Below are 22,018 nucleotides of genomic sequence, written 5' to 3'. Positions count from 1 at the left end.
AATCAGTGGCATAGAGTTATCAGTTTGGATTGTAGTGCAGCACTGTATGCATGGCCATGTGAATAGGGTGACATTTGTTGTTACATATCTTGTAATGAAAAATAGGGAGGTAGACATTTTCATGATTTAGTCAGCAAGTCATACCCTGAATCACACAGAGCAGGGATGCCGAAGTATTACCCACAGACTTGAGCCTCCTTGTTAACTAATGAACATGTAGGACTGTATGTTTGACTTCCAATCAGCATCTGGCTCCACATGTTCTGCTACGTTTATGTGGCACTTGAGTACAATGTCATGGGTGTGCATGCAGCTCAACCCCAGATGGGTGCTTGCATCTATGCATTTGTTGTAGGACAGGTATTGGTGATATATCAAATGATGTTGACAATTGTCCGCAATTAGGAACATAAATGTGTATGTGAATGTACAATGTTTGTGTCTATCCTAGTTGGACACCCTCCTTACCTGTGGTGGACTGACTAAACCCATGCACAGTTGTCCAAAGCTTCCTGGTTGTCCTTGATGTTTGAAAGTATGTGTTGCATGTCCACCCCCCGAGGCACAGCCTTAGGTTTATGAAATGTGTGTACGTAGGTGTGAGGATCCAAGTGTAGTACACAGACATGTAATTCAGAAATTCATTTGTTCCAACCTAGGATACCCACTCATGATTAGCAACTGCATACAATCCTGGCAATTCCACATACAAATCACAGATCTTGTGGCCCTTGATTGTCATCCAGAAGATAGTCATTAGTTGGCCTGTCACATGTGGTGGACTTGCAGCATATGTTATGTGACTAATGGCAGAACAATGATGTTTAGATCATTTAAGTAGGTACACATCTTTTAGAGCATTGCTGTGCTGTTAGATAGGACATGTGTGGGCTGCGTTGGTATGTACTTCCTCAGGGACAATCTGTGATCTGTACTGTGATTTGGCCTGTTTAAGCTAATTTTGATGAATGTTTTGAACATCATCAGTAGCTGTATCACAGAGTGATGTAACTAATGTTTGGCTTCATCTTTTTTAACAGCAGCCAATATGGATGCCAATCAGATCTGCAAATTCCAGAGGAGGGCGATGCGTTACCGCCACATTCTGGATGTTGAGTCTTGGTTCCGCCACATGGCACGGTGTTATCACCATGAGAAAGCCACAGTGGTCTGGAGGGCATTTGCCCAAGGGGGCCCATCCCTGCCCACAACAGCCGCCACCAGCAGCACCACCACTCCGACCCAAGTGGCACCAAGGATGACTGCCACCACTGCAGGTCCCTCAACATCATCCGCTCCTGGACCACTGACAACATGACATGCAATGGATGTTGCACAGAATGGACAGGCTGCAACAGGAGGTGTCCCAGATTATCAGGAGAGTGCGTGGGATCAAAAAGATCCTGCGGAGGGCAAACTTATAACTGTTGGACCCTCAGCCATGATTCCGGCCCCTCCCTCCTCTTTCCTGGTTATTATATTTAGTGGGTTTAGGGGGCTTAGGGTTAGGTTAGAATAGGCTGTTAGTTTAGTTAGTATAAGTGGGTTGGGGGGTGGAGGTTATGATATTTTTACCTGTTTTTTTTTTAGTGTAGATGATGTTGTGGTTTTTGTGTAGTAAAAAAAAAAAGAAATATATTTAAAAAAATACAAAAAAATATATAATTGTTTAGGATAAGAGAGTATGGGGGTCATTCTGACCCTGGTGGTCATGGACCGCCAGGGCCAACGACCGCGGGAGCACCGCCAACAGGCTGGCGGTGCTCCCATGGGCATTCTGACCGCGGCGGTACAGCCGCGGTCAGAAACAGGAAACCGGCGGTGTCCCGCCGGTTTCCCGCTGCCCAAGGGAATCCTCCATGGCGGCGCTGCAAGCAGCGCCGCCATGGGGATTCCGACCCCCTTACCGCCAGCCTGGTTCTGGCGGTTTTGACCGCCAGAACCTGGCTGGCGGTAACGGGTGTCGTGGGGCCCCACCAAGATTTTCAGTGTCTGCCAAGCAGACACTGAAAATCGCGACGGGTGCAACTGCACCCGTCGCACCCCTTCCACTCCGCCGGCTCCATTCGGAGCCGGCATCCTCATGGAAGGGGGTTTCCCGCTGGGCTGGCGGGCGGCCTTCTGGTGGTCGCCCGCCAGCCCAGCGGGAAACTCAGAATTACCGCGGCGGTCTTTTGACCGCGCAGCGGTATTCTGCCGGCGGGACTTTGGCGGGCGGCCTCCGCCGCCCGTCAAAGTCAGAATGACCCCCTATGTGTTTAGGTTAGTATATGTTGTCCTCCATGTGCCTCGGCATTTAAGGGGGGTGGGAGGTTGATGTTTAGAGTGTTTATTTAAATGTGATAAGTAGGTTTAGCTTAGGGTGGTTAGGGCCAGTTGTGGGTAATGTGTAGTTAGGATAGGTTAGGTTAGTTAAGGTGTTTCCCCTAGTTTTATTATCCTTTTTTACAGTTCAATAAATGTCTAGGTACTCCTCTACAGTATGTGTCATAATCTTGGGGATCAGGGCCTTGGCATGGCTGAACAGTGTCAATTTAGTATTTGCATTTGTGTTCCATCCTGCATCCAAATCCCAATTGAGCAGTCACATTGACAGCTACACCAAAGCTACTTCTCTGTGAATCTGCCATCCATTGCACCCACCACTCAAGGATACTATGGTTCCCAATGTGTTGTTAAGTTTGCATGTATGTTTTCATTCTGTCATACTTTGAGACCAGATTTTGGGGGTTATTCCAATTTTGGAGGAAGTGGTAATCCGTCCCAAAAGTGACGGTAAAGTGACGGATATACCACCAGCCGTATTACAATTCCATTATATCCTATGGAACTCGTAATACGGCTGATGGTAAATCCGTTACATTTGGGACGGATTACCACCTCCTCCAAAGTTGGAATAACCCCCTTTGTCTTTGGGCCGTGTGGTATGTCTGCCTGCAGCCTGATGTTCATGTGAACCTTGATAAGGTGAGTGATGGTATAATGTTATGTATTATAGTATACATAACTCACACCTATCATTTCTTACATTGTACTACCAGGTTACTTATGTGTCCGTACACTCGTACATATCCATTCCTGCTGTATTGTGTGTGTGTGTGTGTGATGAAATTGTAGAGTCAAATGTCACATACCTAAAGATTATCTAGAAGAAAAAATTGAAAACATTGATTTTCTGCTTAGACATCCCTTGAAGCAGACTTATTCTGTCCAACACAGCATTATACTGTTAGTTTTCTATTTACTTCAGAATTAACCCTCAGGAAGGGCAGATGATGGTACAATTCAGACCCCAGTGCATAGTTATCCACCCACAATCTTTCAAGGCAGTTGTATTGACATTCTATGGCCATTGACATGAGGCAAACATCACTAATCTCCCTCACGGTTGATGTGTCACATTACACAGAGACAAAGTGGTTGTGAAGTGCTATTTATTTTAAAGTGCTGTAGTGCAATATTTACATAGTACAGGATTGTGAGTCCATTAGTGTGACGCCTTCCATTGTGATACTACACAAGTGCAAAAGGACATGTCATTGGACATGCTGGGGAGAAGTGTCATACAGTGCAGAGGAACATGAATTGCCAATGAGGTAGTGAGAGGCAATCACAGAGCATAGTGTCAAGGTAAACAGTGGGCTGGAGAAAAATGCATGTGAGCAGCTGTTGCACAGGACCTTGGTTATAAGTGCCCAGTTGGCAAGTACTTGTGCTACCGGGTACTCTTATGGTGAAGGTGATCTGTTCCACGTCTTCATCTTCTGATGTGTGTGTCGTCTCCTCTGCCCTTGGTGGTGGTGGGATTGAAGGGGCAACACACACTTCAGTGTTTGAAGACGTGGAGTCAGAAATCCTGGTAGCTGCCAACTGTGGGGCTATTAAGGGCAGTACTGCAGTAAGGAGGAGCTGCTGGTTCTTAAGTATAGCAGCTACATCACTGTGGTAGGCAGCCAGGTCGGCCCTGAGGGTGTCATTATTGCATTCGTACACACAGTGAAAGGTTTGGTGTGTGAGGTGTTGTGGCAACTCCCTTACTGTTGTGCTGATTTCCTTCACACTTTGTTGAAGTTCTTACAAGATAGATGTTCACCCTTGCATGGCTGCTGCTTGTTCTGCAGATGACATCATGCATGAACACACCCCCTCTAGGCTGGCTGCCATATTTTGCATCCCCACCTGCACCTCCTTGGCCAGCTCCCGCTGTACTCCAACTACAGTCCTCCTAAAGCTGGTGCCAGTGTCGTCAGAGTCCTCAACTGGGTTGGAGCTGGCAGGTTGTACAAATGGGGTGGTGGGTGGGTCCTATGTGATGGCTGGTACTTCTGTGCTCCTCCTTGTGATTGAAGGTGGGGTCTGGAGGGTTCCAGGGACATCTTGGAGGGTCTGCTGGCTGATGTTTGTCAGCTCGTCATCCATGTCATCAGAGAAGTCCAGGACAGGCATATCCTCAGGAGAGCCATCGTTCTCTGGCATGAGATATTGTACAATTAGTGTGTCTGTGTTGTGGCATTTGTAATGTGACGTGCCTGACTTCCTATTAGTTGCACATTGTGATCTTGGTTCCTGTTCATTGTTCCTGTCATTAATATAGGCATTCTCCCAGGCCTATGCCCCACCTGCATGTTACATGAAGTGTGGGCAGTTTGGGGAATTTTATGTGTCACATCCTCTAGGTGTAGGTTCTGCCCAAATTGTATGTTGCCACCTTATTATACAACTCAACCCTCTGTCTACTTCCATTCTCATGTTGTGGCCGTGCACTAGCTGTGGGTGTTCTGATGGCACTTGCACCACACAACAATCTGGAACTGACCCAGTCTCTGGTATTTCACATCCAGCTATATGTTGCTGAGACCTAGCATATACTATGTATAGCATTGGCATGGCATGATACAGGTGTCAGTATTGATAGTGTGTAATGTTGATTTTAGGGAATATGTGCTACATTGGATTGTACTGATGGTCCTAGCAGTGTTACATTTCCTCTTCTGACTGTGCGGGTGTGTTTCACTATCCGGAAACATATGTCCTCCCCCTCAGTACTGTTGTCTTAGCAATATGACAGTTGGGATGTTGCATGGTGGCATTGCAGCTATTGTGACCCAGGCACAGGGTAGACACTGACATGTGCAGCATGGGTATGACATTACTGCTGTGTACCTCATAATGTTTATGACAATGCCTGATGTTTATAGCGACTATGGACATTAGCGTTTGACAGGATTAGCACATTTTTATTGATTACAGGGGATTGATAATGTTGTAATCCTGAACCCTCTATTTTGGGTGTGTTTGATCCATGGGCATGTAACTGCCATTTGCTACTTGACCTGCACACACAGCAGAGGTGGTAGTGGCAACTTTTGTCAATGTTAAATTCCACTTGCGGATATGGCCTGAGACTGTTAATTGAGCCCTAGTTCATGTAGCAACAATACCAGCTGTTGTGTGACATCAGGCCAGTTTTACGTTGCACCCTACTCTTCTGGACTGGCTTTGCTTTTCCAACATCCTTAGCATGGCAGCATACCCCAATGCAAAGGTTGTTGGTGTAGTGTTGTGCTGACCTGAACAGCCCATGCCCCCATGCCATGCCCCTTCCACTCCCTGATTATCATGACTTACATGCACTGTTTGGCATGTATGTCACCCAACCTGCTTGCAGTTAACAATTAGGCATTTTAGTTCCCCATGCCACTTACCCTGCATCTGTGTTGTATCCTGGTAGTCTGTGCTGTCCTGTCCTTTAATTCCTGTGATGATCTCCTCAGGGATGACGGCTGCCACATCTCCTCCATGTGGTTCAGGGCCTGCTGCGGTGCTGGACTCCCACCTCCAGTCTGCAGTGCTGCCTTCCTGTTCCTTGCCATCTTTTCGTTGGTCCTGCGCTTGCAGTCATGCCAGCGCATCTTGCACTTGGTGACTGTTCTCCGTACTTCTGCCACACTGTTGATCTTATCGACAATTTGTTGCCTAATTGCCTATCTCCTTCCAATCGGCAATTTAGAGGTGACAAAAAGTTGGTGCTGGTGTTCCGTCACCTCTTTCACCAGTATTTCCTGCTCCTCTGCACTGAACCAATACTTCCTTTTCTTCTTCTCCCTCTCCTGGGTCTTGTGTGGGTCCTCCTGGCTGGTTCCTGGTCGGTTGTCATCTTCCTGGGGTCTCTTTAAGCTTCTGGGATGCATTTTGGCTCTCCTTTGCACATTTAGCTGTGTTTGCGCTGCTTTTTAATGCAATTGCGGCAAAAAAAGGTGCATATCCCATTTGCGACATTGTAAACCGGATCAAAGTCATTTTCGGCGTGTTAACGTAATTTTTCTTTACGACGTGGCACATTGGTTTGAGTAAAAAAAAAAATGACTCAAACCAGTGGTTTGCGCCGCCGAGCGTCAAAGTATAAATTTGACGCCCGAGCGGCGCTAAGAAATGGCGTTAGCCGGTGTTAAACTTTTTGCGACAAAAAGTATAAATATGGCCCTTAGGGCCTCATTCGGACCCTGGCGGTAAAAACCGCCAGGGCCGCGGACCACGGAAAGCACCGCCAACAGGCTGGCGGTGCTTCCTGGGCCATTCTGGCCGTGGCGGTAAGGCCGCGGTCAGAAAACCGGGTCCGGCGGTTTCCCGTTGGATTAACCCCGGTTTGCCCAATCCTCCATGGCGGCGCAGCAAGCAGCGCCGCCATGGGGATTCCGACCCCCTTCCCGCAAGCCTGTTTCTGGCGGTTTTCACCACCAGGAACAGGATGGCGGGAACGGGTGTCCTGGGGCCCCCTAACAGGGCCCCATTAAGTTTTTCACTGTCTGTATAGCAGACAGTGAAAAGCGCGACGGGTGCTACTGCACCCGTCGCACACCTGCAACACCGCCGGCTCCATTCGCAGCCGGCTTCAGTGTTGCAGGCCCTTTCCCGCTGGGCCGGCGGGCGCTCCCTTGGGAAAGTCTGAATGGCCCCGCCGCCCGCCAAACTTAGAATGACCCCTTTAGTGTTTAAAGGTAATGTTGCTGATAGAGGCAAGTATTACCTAACCGTATGTGAAATTTTGGCCAGTGCAAGCATTCTGGCAGTTTGAAAGCCTGGTGCCACGTGATGGCAGCATCAGGCCTGAAGAATTCAGGGTGTATATTCCTGACGTGTGTGGCACACAATAAAAAGAGCCTTTACATGAACTTAGTTACACTGTGCCTGTTTTGGAGTTAACTTGTATTTGTGCCTAAGGCAAGTTGGTTACACGACAATTCCATTGTTATCAAAATACCTATGTTCACTTTGCAGGTATAGCACCTGCATGTATGGAGCATGTACCAAGCATGGTCACATCACGTGTGTATGAGATGTGGATGGTGAGTGTTTATCTGGTACTTAGGAGATGTGAAAAGGCATGTGCACAGATAGGTAAATAGTTAAGAAAAGTGAGGCTGCATCCAGTGTAGCACCAGTTTTCCTGTGCCCCTTAGGGCACTCCTACCACTACCATGTGTGCACCGCAATAGACATTCAGCACACCATACCAAATTGTAGAGAGCAATAGGGTAAAATTTGTAAACAATATGGATGTACTGTTCAGGCTTAGGGCAACATATATTGGCAGTAAGCCTGAACAGTACATAGGGGCCCATTGTAACCAATGGTGTGCCCCCTTGTAACACCTGCTCTAAGCAGGTGTTAAAAAGAGAAAAAATAAATGATGCTGTGTAATCTCTTAGAATCCCAAAGCCATTTTCCCAGGCCCCCCTACCAGGTGAAACCTACCTTGCATACTTGATGCCTGGCCAAGGCATAATGTAGCGCAAGAGGTGACAAAGTGATGCAATGAATCCATTGTGCCACTTTGTTACTATGGCACAGGGACTTGGGCATTGTTGGGCAACATCAGCCTCACAATAATGATGAGGCTAATGTGGCACAAAGAGGCGTTAGCCCAATTAAAATCTGGGTGCTAATGTGTAACATTAGTAAGCTGTTATCCCTGTAACATGAACATGATACTGTAGATGCCCGGTTGGCAGATTTGTATTGATTTGGATTTTGACATTGTTGTAGTATGTCTGGTGGACGTGTCGTCTGAAGATGCTGTATACATTTCATGGTTGTTCTACCTTGACCAAATGCAGTTTTTGATGTCATGTTCTCCACATCCTTTAGCAACCACAATGACCACAGCTCAGAAACGTGCATTCAGGAAGAGGGCTGAGCATTCTTGCCACATACTGGAAGTGCAAGCAGTTTGCCGCGAGATGGCCAAAAGGTATCGGAGAGAGAAGTCATTGGGGTCTTGGCTGGCATTTCCACATGGGGGACCACCTCAACAGGCAGCTACCAGCAGCAAGAAAAGCTGAAGCTCCATGCTAAGGGTCAGGGGTGCCTGAACAGGTCCTACCCCCTCCACATCCACTGCACAAACTTTGAAAGCAGCCCAGCAACAGCCATGGGTGACGCTGTTGTTGAAGTTGAGGGGGGCACACACACATCAGGGGATAGCAATGTGGAATCAAAGGTCCCAGCAGCTGCCATTTGTGAGAATGCATAAGGCATCACTGCAGCAAGGAGGAACTGCTGGTTTTGTAACACCGCTGCTACATCACTGTGGTAGGCAGCCATGCTTCCACTGAGGGAGGCCACATCTCACTGTATGGATTTCAGGGCATTTTGTGTAGCCCCCAACCCGGTAACAATTATGCTGCTTGCACTTTGGCAGGCAATAGGTCAAGCCTCAGCCTCCTGACAGCATCTGTGTCGGCCAGGGACTGCTGGAATCCTCATAGCGGGGAGCGGTTGCCTCTGGTGGCAGCAGAGTTGTCCTTACTCAGAATGAGGCACCTCTGCGCTCCCTCTAGGTTGCCCGCCATTGTTTCCATCCCCACTCGCACCTGCTGTGCCAGCTCCTTCTGGACTTGTTCCGCTGTCCTGTGAAAGGTAATATTTGGAGGCAGTGGCAGGACTGGTCAGTGCTGTGTGTTGGTAGTTGGGTGGGTCATGTGGAATCCCCGCAATGCTGTGTGACCTCCCTGGTGACAGGTGGTGTCTGGAAGGAACCCAGAACATAATAGAGAGTGTCATCATTGATGGTCTGCAACTGGTCATCCATATCATCTGTAAAATCCAGGACAGGCAGGTCAGCAGGAGGTAAGACATCATACTCTGCAATGGGATAGTGAAAGGTCAATATCTGATTGTAGTGGCTGTTGACATGGCTCATCATTTACTTGCTACTGGGAGGCAGACCTGACACATTGTGAGGCTTGTTGATGTGTGGATGCATCATTTGGGGACACTACATCAGGGATGGCATTGTAGGTGGAGTATTAAGGATAGACACAGCAGTAATCCTATAGTGGACTAGTTTCAATGTGTGTTGCAATCATCATCAAATATTGTACGTTGGCAGACAGCAGTCCAGTTAGTAGATTCAGCAGGATGTGTTCCTTCCTGCAGATATGCATTAAACCCAGCAAGAAGGACAACTCTACACCATGCAGGTTGTGTTGCAATGTTGTTGAGATATATTAGGCATTACCAACATTAGTAGAGAGATTCATTGACTCTTTGTGACAAGTGCACATTTGAATTGATGATGCACAGCAGAGCAAGCTGAGCTGTTGCACTGTGTGATTCTTCATAAATGGGTAATTATGTGCCAGTATATCCAGACACAGACGTCATAGTGCTCTAGCTAAGCATATTAATTTATTGACTTCTGCTCTACTGGAGGATAGTGATAGGTCATACTTAACATGCAAAGCTGAGGCACCTTGCATACCTTATCCTGGTGTATTTTCATGTGCCCCTCTCGCACCTGACACTGGATGTAGTGGGCATTCCATGTGCATATTTGTGATATTCCCATACAACACATGTGTGACCGACCCAGCTCCTGATACCTTTGAAAAGGTCAGCACATCTGGAATTTGTTAAGTATAGTCCAAGAACTCACGGTGGTGTGGGAGTGACAAGTGGGTGTGTGACAAGTTGGTAATTCTGCAGATTGTAGTGGTTTATTGTGTGTTGCATTGTGCATCACACATCAGGCAAACTTTCAATGTATCTGGTGCTTTGATCCCACACCACCATTTTCCTTGCCTGCCCCTTGCCCCAGCCAACAACAGCATAGAAGCCCATTATTGACATTACTGGTCAGCATGGTAGTCATTCACACAGTATTCTATGAGTTTTGTCACTATATTGGTGCTTAACTTAATTGGCACTATAAATGATGGCACTAAAACAGCAAAGCCCAAGGAAGACCATTGCTTACAATGCTTGCATCACTTTCTCATGTCTTTGGCAGGCCTCACACATGAGGTTTTTAGATAGCACATTGCAATCTTTATGGATTTCCAGCCCCTTTAGTTCTTCCCTCCCTGCCTAAGATATATTTCCTTGCATACATCATATCTACCACAGGCATATAGTGGTGTAAAGATGTACATAGTGGGTCAATGCATGCATTGTGTGACTTTGTAGATGTAGCACACGGGGAACGGGCAACTTCTATCCACATAGGCAACAAGTTGCATTACAGCCTTGTAAAACCGGGCCCCTGGTGCAACATTGATACCACTTGTAGCTGTTGTTACGTGTGAAGGTGTCCCTTTGTGCATGATACCGATCATTCCCACAACACAGGCAACCTTGCTACATGGTGAAATTAAAGTTACTTGTACAGCAGCACAAATGTTGATTACAGACATACCCCATATGCTGTATATGTTCGATTTTGTGCCCATTTCTAAATGGTGCATGGAGGTGTGTGGCGGGTCATGTTGGGCCACCCTGTGCAACAAGCATAATACATGTTACCCACTGAGTGTTACACATGGGCAGGTGGATCAGTGGCAACAATGAAGCGATTGCTGTGATGGTTGAGAAATGGTCGGAGCATATAGGGTTTAAGGTATGGGTGCATCTGAAGTGCTTGGCCATTATGTCACAGTTTTCAGGGAAAATGACAGAGCACTACGCTGCACCAAATTTCGCAGCACTACAGTCCATCTATTTTAATACACAGAAATGCACAATTTAAAGCAAATACAGCGCACCTCTGTGTTGGCCCCTGCACCGGCGTCATTTTTGCAGCAGAGCGCCAATGCAAACACCCTTACGCCATGGTGCAAGGATGGCTGCGCTGCAGGGGAGATTGTTTTCGTGCAACAAGACACCTTTCTGCACAAAAAACAATCTTCTATGGCCATTTTCACTTTCTGTGTGTGCTGCATGATGCAGCACACACAGGAAGAGCAAAAACACAAAGCGGAATGAAAGCATTTCTCCTCATTAAGCAAAGCTAACAACACCACTGGGGTGTTGTTAGATTTTGGCACAGCCTCAGGTTTACATGAACTCATAAATCTGGGGCAATGTCAAAATGCAATGGGTGTTGTTATGGCATGTGCACAGCAACAGCAATTGCACACCCCTTCCAGGCAAAATACTGCATGTGAAAGGGCCATATTTACAAGGTGATGTTAAGCCACAAAAAGTGGCTTAACGCCACCTAGTAAATATGGTTGCATGCATAGCTCCACTGGAGCATCACTAACAGTGATGCTCCAGTCGTGATAGGGCCTTTTGATTCTGACACTATGGCGGTCATTCAAAAGACCGCAGCGGCCATTCCAACTTTCCCGCTGGGCCGGCGGGCGACTGCCAAAAGGCCGCCCGCCGGCCCAGCGGGAAAGACCCTGCAACGAGGAAGCCGGCTCCGAATGGAGACGGCGGAGTTGCAGGGGTGCGACGGGTGCAGTGGCACCCGTCGCGATTTTCACTGTCTGCTAAGCAGACAGTGAAAATCTTTGTGGGGCCCTGTTAGGGGGCCCCTGCACTGCCCATGCCAGTGGCATGGGCAGTGCAGGGGCCCCCAGGGGCCCTACGACACCCGTTCCCGCCATCCTGGTTCTGGCGGTGAAAACCGCCAGAAACAGGGTGGCGGGAAGGGGGTCGGAATCCCCATGGATTCCCTGGGCCAGGGGAAAACCGGCGGGAAACTGCCGGTTCCCCTTTTCTGACTGCGGCTTTACCGCCGCGGTCAGAATAGCCCTGGAAGCACCGCCAGCCTGTTGGCGGTGCTTCCGCAGTCCCCGGCCCTGGCGGTCATGGACCGCCAGGGTCGGAATGACCCCCATTGTGTACTGATGCAACCCTTTTGCATGCATTCAGGGTGTCCTATGTACCTCACCTTAATTTCCAGATTGTCCTCCACTGCGACTTACCATGCATTTGTGGTAGGTCTTGTAAGTCTGAACTGTCCTGCGATTCCAGTGACCAGCTCCTCCTGGATGACAGCTGCCACCATCTCCTCCAGATCCTCCAGGTCCTCCAGGGGTTCGGGACTTCCATCTCCAGTCTGCAGTGCTGCCTTTCATTTCCTGTGCAGTTTCTCTTTAGTTCTGTGCTTGCAAACATGCTAGCGTTTCTTACAATCATTGACAGTCCTCTTCACTCTGCCACACTGTTGACTTTATCTACTAAGGCCTGCCATATGGCCTCCTTCATACATTTGGCAATTTGGTGGTGACGAAGAGCTGGTGTTGGTGCTCCTTCACCTCTCTGACGAAGATATCATTCTCCTCCTCACTAAAGTGACACTTTTGCTTCCTTTTCTCCAGCTCCTGGGATTTCCCTGCTCTGTCCTGGCTTGTACTAGGCTGCTTGGACTCTCTCAGGGGTCTCTCCTGGTCTGCATTCTCCATCTTGATTCCCTTTATATTTTTTATGTTGCTTGCTGTTTTTTTTTATGCTAATCCTGCAAATAACATACCGCTATTCATGCTAATGCCACTTTTGCAGCATTGGTGTTGTTTTTCCTTACAACGTGTCACAAAGGTTTGCTAAAAATGTTTACACTAACCTTTCCTTTGCACCATGGTGTGTAGTTTTATAAATACAACTCATGGATGGTGCTAAAAAATGTAATTAGCTGACGTTAAAATGTTTGCAGTATAGAGTCATTTTTCTTAAATCTGGGCCAGTATGTTTTACCAAGTCCAAATTTGAGCAGGACGCAAGTGTGATTGAGGTGTAACACATGTCCCAGACAAAACTACCAATAGTCAACAGTATATGTTTCTGGGAAACGACACACAGACAACATCTTTTAAAATGTAATAGTCTTCCTATTGTGGTTTCATATTGTACTATGCCCATACAGGCAGAAAGGTTCTCATCGCTACCACAACTGGTACAGTGTGAAAGATTGAAGGCATGTTCAGACATTCATGTTTTAGACCATAAATGTACCAGTAGCTAAGCGTCTTCCCAAAGTTTGAAATCCAATAAACTTGTGTGAACATGTGAGCAGGTTAGGCATCATGAAGTAAGATTCCTTCCTAGTATAGATGCTGCATATGTATTTGTAATGTGGCAAAGTTAATGCGTATCATTCATTAGAGCAAATCCTGTGGCCAAATGGAATATCCCTGTATGTTGCTGTGAGTGTGTAAGTTTGTTGTCCATAGCAATCATTTTATTGGGTTTACCACTTAGACCACATTTACCATGATATGTGGCAACTGTCATCCAGCATCATGGGTACCTGAGCACCCCTCTGAGTACTGCATATCAGTGACATGTGAGATGGGGTGGCAGAGAGACAATTTCCAAAATGCCATGTTGGAGAGAAAGTCTATGTTAACATGACTTTGGACAGTTCAACTTTAATCTGTCTGATGCATATTGCTAGTGTAGTTTTACACATGCCACTATATGGACATTTAGGGGGTCATTTTGACCTCAGCAGTCTTTTACCAAGACCGCCGAGGGACCGCCGTGCGGAAGACCGCCAGTGTTGGAGGTTTGCCGCTCGGCCTATTATGACCGTTGGCAGCTCTCCGTCCTTTTTCGGATGGAGAGCCGCCAACAGCCATAATGGCGGGCGGCGGGGAAGTGGAGGTTGCTCCACCTCCACCGCCACGCCAACAGAACACCGTCCAGCGAATCACGTCCTGTGATTCGGCGTGGCGGTGTTCTGTTGACGGTGTGGTGTCAGCGGAGCAGCCCCCATGGCTCCCGTCCCCTCCCGGAGGATCGTCGGACCAGGTAAGTCGATCGTCCGTGAGGGGAGGTGGGTGGGGGGGTGTTGTGTGCGTGCATGGGGGTGTGTTTGTGTGTATGTAGAGGGGGTGTGTGAGTGCGTGTATGCTTGTGGGGGTGTTGTGTGTTTGGGAATGAGTGCGTGTATGACTGTAGGTATGTCTTTATGGATGTGTGCGTGAAGGTTTGAATGTGGGTGTACGTGTCTGACTGTGTGTGTGGATGTTGGCATGTATGTCGGTGTATGTGTGTTGGTGGTGCCTGCGTGCGTGTCCTGTGTGCATGAGTGCTGTGATGTTGGGGGTCGGGGTGGGGAGGGGGTTCCTGCCAGCTATGGGTGGTAGCAGGCGTGGCAGGGGGTGTAGGGGAGGGAGTCGGGTGGGGTCGGGGGAGACCCCTATCAGTGCCAGGGAAGGGATTCCCTGGCACTGATAGTTCTTACCGCCATGGATTTCATGGCGGTTTCAAACCGCATGAAATCCATGGCGGTCAGCCGGGTCCAAATACCGCCGGCGGTATAGTGAGGGCCGCCGGGCTGGAGACCCTGGTCTCCAACCCGGCTGTCGTCTCTGCCCTGGCGGGCACAACAGAAAACCGGCGGATGACCATAGCGGTAACCGCCATGGTCATAATAAAAAAAAAAAGACCGCCAGCCTGTTGGCGGTCTTACCGCCACTTCTCTGCCTTCCGACAGGGTCATAATGACCCCCTTAGTGTGGCATGTCTACACAGGATGTGAGGATTCCTAACTCAGTGCAAACAGGATAGGTACGACTAGATGCGGCACATGCCACCAGTTCACACATGGTAATGCAGTTAAAGGCCTGACTCATGCCCCCATATACCCAATATCCTATAATTAACACATGATCATAACTTTGTAGTAATTTGTGAAGTAAAAGGCCAATGTGCAAAGTACCACATGCATGCCTGCACTGTGTTGTCAGCATGCAGCCCATTATGCAGTCCACCTACTGGTGGCATTACCCATACAGTCTCCACCCACAAAATTCACCCTTGATTCATTTTTGGCAAATACTTGCATGGTGCAGCACAAGATACGCATACATATGAGAACTACAACACAACTACTAGGGACTTACTAGTAAATCAAATATGCCGATCATGGAAAAGCCAATTACACATACAGTTTACACCAAAAGCATATGCACTTTAGCACTGGTCAGCAGCGGTACAGTGCTCAGAGTATCAAAAAACAGAAAAAACAAGGTCTAGCACACAGTCACAACATAGGAGGCAGAGGCTAAAAGGCAGGGGAGACTATTCCAAAGCTGCCGAGTCTAACATTCTCCAAAAGATAACATGATGCCTGTCCAGTAAAAAGCTTATGGTATTTGTCTGGAAAGATACAGCCACCTGAGGCATGATGCCTGGGGCTACCGATGGATGGGCGTATGTACATTGAGAGGAAGGCGGCCGGAACATGGAAATCTGGGCCTTAGGGACACCAAGAACCGGCCAAGGCAGGCACTAGCTAGGAAGTCGATGTGCTGCATGGTAGCAGAGCAGCAGTGGTTCCAGGAACCTCTACAGACCAGACAACACAAGCACCATAGCCCTAGACCACAACCCCAGGACAGCCCTCTGCTTTTGAACAACAGGCCCTTAAAGACCTTTCTGAATTAAAACTATGTGTGGCTGTGATGAAACTACAGATAGCCAATCTAATGGAGATGAGAAACACTTTGCAGCAGTCGGTGGATCGGATCTCTGACCAGATTTAGGCCCCCCTTGGACTTTCTACCCTTCCTCTGTTTGCTATATATGGCTTTTATAGATTAGTATTTTAGCATATGTTAGGATTGGTTGTAGCATTCAGATAGGTTAGTTTAGCATTAGTAATTTTAACATTTTATGAGTGATTTTTAGGCATGGGGATATGGGTGGATAGGTTATTTAGTGGGTGGGGAGTTGATGTTTAGGATATTTTTATAAAAAATTATATATATATTTAAGTTTCAATATTCAGGTAGTTTGTGTTTAGGTGTAGCTTATGTTGGTATCATGCCGAAATGTATATTAAGGGGCATGGGAGTTGATGTTCAACATGTCTGTTGTGGTATATGTTTACAGTGGTATAAGGTATTTTAAGATAGATTTTAGCTAAGGTATTGTAGGTTAGTTGTCATAGTGTAGTTTAGTCACAGCTTAGATAGGATAAGTAAGGTAGTGTAGTATAGCTCATTTTACTTTTTATATATGTTTCATATAGATAATAATAAACAATGTTTTCTACTTTTATGACTGCTTCGTGATTTCATGCAAAGGAGTTACACATATGCTTAGGTTATATGAAATGCAAAAAGAACAAGTGATAGAAGGAGTGCTCTAAAATGTCAACCAACCATCCCAAGTACAGAGATCTGGGTCTAAACCTATGGTTGTGTTGCTATCCAGGCCTTTCCAGCCATGGGAACAATCAAGCCAAAACTGCCAGGTCAGGCCCTCCCTGGACCAGCAACAAGCAATCTGGGACCAGTTTAAGGGTATCAGCCCTCATCAGCCAGGCTAGATTGACTCCAGTGACACCCGGAACATGGGACCCACGTCTGAGCAAACCAATCCCACTAAGGGTGACAAATGAAAAAAAAAACAAGAGATGGATGGAATGCTGAACAATGTCAAAAATTCACCCCAGTACGGAGATCTGGCCCAAATACATAGTTTTTTTTGCTCCCCATGCCATACCAGTTTGGACTCAGCCCTATGCAAATCAGTCTTGACCCTGCTCCCCAGTTGAACAACGTCCCCAATTTCTTGGGAGCTTTAAACCTGAATGTCCCAGTCAGCGGGGGCAATACAATTACAATCTTGCTCTTCACAGACGTTGCAGTTCTTTCGTCCCATACCAAGCTGGCTGTCCACAAGCTACTTCATGCATTGGAGACCTACTGTACAAGAAAGGACCTGAAGATCAACACATCCAAAACAAAGTACATGATCATCAAAGGAAGTGTCAAGCTGAAGGAATCTTTTAAAATTGATGGAACACCTCTAGATCATGTTGATCACTATGACTATTTAGGAGTGAGATTCGACTCCGAGTTATCCTGGACTCCGTAATTGATCAAGAGTGAGGCGTCATTGAGTAAGTATGCCACTGGGGTGCTTAGCTTTGTTGGGAGACAGGGGAGAAGTCTGATCGCGCTTCTACTCTAAGAGTACAAGCCCAGCCTATTGCTGCAGGATTGTATGGTTCAGAGGTCTGAAGGTGTAAGAATGTAGAAAGCCTTGTCAAAGGAGAAAATTGATGTTTGTGTCATCTTCTCATACTTGGTCCTTGAACACCAATGGATGCTTTACGGCAGGAGCTGGGTATTAGATCAATAGAGCTGCAAACTGCACTTCACCCAGTCTTATACTGGGTAAGGATCTGGACTAAACCTGAGCTGACATCTTATCTGACCATCGTACTTGAGGTCTGGTTTATTGCTAAACAAGTTAAATTACCATGGTATAGTTAGTGGCCAGTATCTTGCAGAACAGAGGTTGCTGCACATGCTGGACCGTTCCAGAGAAAATGACAAAGGGAACTGTTTGATTTATGAATTAAGGAAATTGGAAATATATGCTCACCAATCAGCCACGTCATAAATCGGGGCAGCTTTGGGCCTTTAAGCCTCTTTCTTTCTTTGAATCATATATGGACAAAATCACTCCCCCTTTTAAGAGGTCTTTGTATACCAACTTTAAACTAGGCACTTTACCAGTCAAGCAGTAGACCAGATCGTGGCATAAAGATGGGCCTAGCTCATCTAAGCATGAATGTGCTCAGGGAGGAAAGGAGACTATAATGCACTTTATGCTGCTATGCACTTTAACAGGTGGATTTAGAAGAGAATATCTCTCCCCTCTCTTTTTAGCACACTTGTTAAGAAGTTTCAAGGATGCTTTGTCCTTGTGCATGCGTACAAACTTAGAGCAAGTTGACACCCAAGTATCCACATATATATATATATATATATATATATATATATATATATATATATATATATATATATATATATTTATATATATATATATATATATATATATATATATATGTATATATATATATATATATATATATGCTGCATGGACAATAACTAGGCAAAAACATCAGTATGGCTATAATGGAGTGTTGAAGTTCTTGGTAAACAGTTAGATCATTAGGACTATACCTAAAATACTTTTATTTTACCGGTCAAATGAAGGTTTTGTGGTCCCTATAGCTGGCATTGAATAATAGTCCTTATACATATATATGATTACATGTCAAGCTGCTAAGCTTAATCCATCAGGAGATTGGTGTGTCATGAGGTAACATTAAGGTTCATATCAGTTGATTGTCGTAGGGTTCTCCCAAATCTGATGTATTAGCACTTGTGTTCCTAATTGGTATGAGGTGATGTAAATTTTGATGAGTTTCTATCCCTATTATCATATGCAAAGGCTAGCCTAAGGTATGAATCATCACTTCTGACCATAAATGGCAGGGTCGCATGAAGCATTTTAAAGCTGTATGACTTTTTAACTGTTTTTATGGCATCTTAGTCAGGACTGATCTGGGTTAGTGCATTTAAGTGTTCGTATGTTCCATGAATCCAGTACTAGATGCTTGCTTGAACGCTTCATTGAATTAGCTCTGATGTTGTTAATGCTTCACAGTTAATCAAAGAAATCAAGCACTTGCACTTTCCCCTGGCACTATGGTTTTCAGTTAAATTTGTATGTGCGTAAATCTTAACCAGTTTTAAAATATCTGTACATTTTTATGTCCTGTAAAAGCACTTTAATGTAAGATATGGTGTTTTTATGTTGTATGGCCTAGATATGCTGGGCTGACATAATAAGTAAACTCGAACTTGAAAGTGGGGAAATCCATGACTTCCTCCTCTGATGTGTGGTGTACGTCCCCTTTGGGTGGTGGTGTTTGTGCAGAAGGCATCTGAGGCACACACACACACATCAGGGGCTGAAGATGGGGCTATTCCTGCACCCAGCAGCATTTGCCAGTGCCAACAAGGAAGGCAGCACTACACTGAGAAGGGCCTGCTGGCATGTCAGCACAGCAACAATGTCACAGTGGAAGGCGCCCATTGTTATTATATAGGAATCCTGCTTCCACTCCATAGATTGAAGGATGATGCGTTTAGACTCAGCTGGGTGCAACTTTACTGGTGTCACATTGGCAGGGCTGTTGTTGTTGCCTCTGACTCATGACACCAACGATGTCAGCCAGGGACTGTTCTAATCTCTGGAGCAGCAGAGTGTAGGTGCCTCTAAGTGCATTGGATGTGTCCTCATTGGGACTGAGGTACCTACAGACTTCCCTTAGTGTGCCCACAATGGTCTCAATCCCTGTCCACACCTCACCCAATATCTGCCAGTGGACCCATACCACTTGGTGTTGAAATGCAACCTGTGAGTCCTTGGAGTCGAGAGCTAGCCTGAGACTTGCTGATGAGGTAGGTTGGGTTGTAGGTGGTTGTTCCTCTGGACACCCGATGACACTGTCAGCCCTTCCCACTCCTGGAGAAGGTGAGGCAATATAGTCCAGGATTTGCTGAAATGTGTTTTCATCCATAGGGGCAGGATATCATTAGCAGCAGGTTAGTCATCCTGGACAGCCCGCTGGCCAGGAGGAGTTATTTCTCTCTCTGCAATTGAATGGGTATATGTCAATGTTGAGCAATGCTAGTTATTGACAGTAGTTATTTGGCTGACATAAACTATTTATCCTCATGCATTTTCATCTCAACATTGATGTGTGGTACCCATGTGACTTGTATGCATTGAAGGAAGTGGCACTGTAGTTGTCTTTGCAGGTGGCAGTATCTGTGGATTGTTCACATGCCACTGCGTGACAAGGGTGTTTGTTTGTGTCATTACACACATTGCAACACAGTAACACAGCTTGCTGGCCTGCCCTGCAAGTGTGGATATGGTGAGGTGAGGTACTCATTGAGCTTGGAGAATGACACTTCTTTTCATGATCGTTATCCCTAATGTTTTTTTTCATGCATTCACAGCACTACAGTGCACATTGCACCAATTGCCCTAAGTCACCAGTCTGACAAGCTTTCCATTTGACCACCACTCAGGCCGCAGCTCCAGTGAAAGTGAACAGGGTTTGTTGATATATTCAATTTGATCCTGCTGTCAGTCTTACATATGGTACATCATAGCAGCCTGCCTTGTTGCGCTGCCTGCCATGCACATTGTGCATTCACGTGGCCCAGGGACATATTGGTCCTGCATCCACACTACTCTACACTGCTAGCAAACTGCTACACTGCAGGAATGTGTAAGTGCATGTACTTACTCTGGGTGTGCTATTTGTGTTAACAGTGGCCAGTTTGTGCTACCTCTGAGGGGATATACACAGTAACACAAGGGAGATAGCTAGCACTGACACTCACACCATTTCTTCATCATCATTGCCAGAGTTGGTTATCTGCTGAGCATCACACATTGTTAGCCTCAGACCCATTCACTTGAGCATGTACAATACTCCTCCTGCTCATACATTGACTCACGGGTGCGGCAAAATCTACATTTACATTCACCACTTCCAATTCCCTAACATGGCTGTGGGTATGTCTGAGCTATTTATCAGGCTGGACCCACGTATGCTACTACTTTTTGATAATGTATGACATTTACCTATCTTGGTTTGCCACACAACTTCACCCATACTTCTCAGCCTCAAACCATCGCAGATAGGTTGTGTTTTGGGCACCTTATTTTAGCAAATAGTCCTTCTGCTTGAGCCCTTTAGCCTAGTTACTTTCATTTTATTCTATGGTATTCTTTTAGAAACGTTCACATTTGTGGTTATGTTTTATTTTTCTCTTTCTTGCTGTTCTTTCACCTAGGGCATTTCTTAGCACAACATTATTTTACTTTCTGCTTTGTTCAAGGCTGCGACAATAGAGGGTCGACGACACAAAGTAGTACATCGCGTCTCTCACATTTCACATAACCATATGTATTTTTACATGGGGACACTTTTCTCATAACACTAGCTGTTTTATTACAAAACATCTCTCTGCCCCTGTATATTAGAGGGAGGTTCCAACCAAACGACTGTCATCGGATGCTGTTTGACTTCGCTACAGCTGCTTGCTGAGACTGCTGGTTCCCTGCCTATATGGAGAAGGTGCCTCAATAGACAACAGGCTTCTTCACTACTGCTATACTGTCTTCCCAGGGGGTCCTGAAGGGTGGATTAGGGCATATCCTGTTGTGCTCTACCATAGAACATTAGTGGTGTAGGTAGGAATAATACATCTTGCATAGTGACAGTATGGTGGGACTTTTCTTGTGTTTCACTTTTCTTGTCACTATTCTGTTTTTAGCATGTTTTATCATCCTATTTATTGCAGTCTATGTCTTTTTAACTAGAATGAATCTGATTCAATAAAACGTCTTGAACCCTTTTCTGCTTCTGTTTGTATTTGCATGTGTGAGAATAATGTAACTGAGAGAAGAGGATAAAATCTGATCCACCATGATTTCCCTGAGAGGTCACAATGTCATGTGCCCAGCCACCACAAATCACCCCTGCAATTTGGCAAGGGTGAGGTGCTGCTAGTCGGCCGGAAACAGATTGGGTTGACAGTTGTCACATGGTGTGGGATCAAACTCAGTTCCCCACAATTCAGGTGATGGTGCTGCCCAAACTCATCAGCCTCATTGGTACAATGAGAGCCAATGCAACAGCTTGGTACAAGATGTTTTCTTCCATCTCTCTCCTGATACGTGCTACATCTTCACCCTGGTACACATCAAATGCACACCTACGCCCTCTTCTATGTCATCCCTTCCCAGCTTCAACAAATGTGTGTGACATTATCAAACACAACACTACGTGTGTATAGCTCAGTCTACCTTGCAGCACACACAGCACTTTCCACCTCCTAGCTACGCAATGTCCCCCAAACACCATGACAGTTGAATGTGCTGAGCTACACCTACATTAAAC

Source organism: Pleurodeles waltl, chromosome 2_2, assembly GCF_031143425.1.
Source record: "Pleurodeles waltl isolate 20211129_DDA chromosome 2_2, aPleWal1.hap1.20221129, whole genome shotgun sequence".
Classification (NCBI taxonomy): domain Eukaryota; kingdom Metazoa; phylum Chordata; class Amphibia; order Caudata; family Salamandridae; genus Pleurodeles; species Pleurodeles waltl.
The sequence above is the reverse complement of the archived record's forward strand: the minus strand, read 5'-3'. Positions refer to the sequence as shown.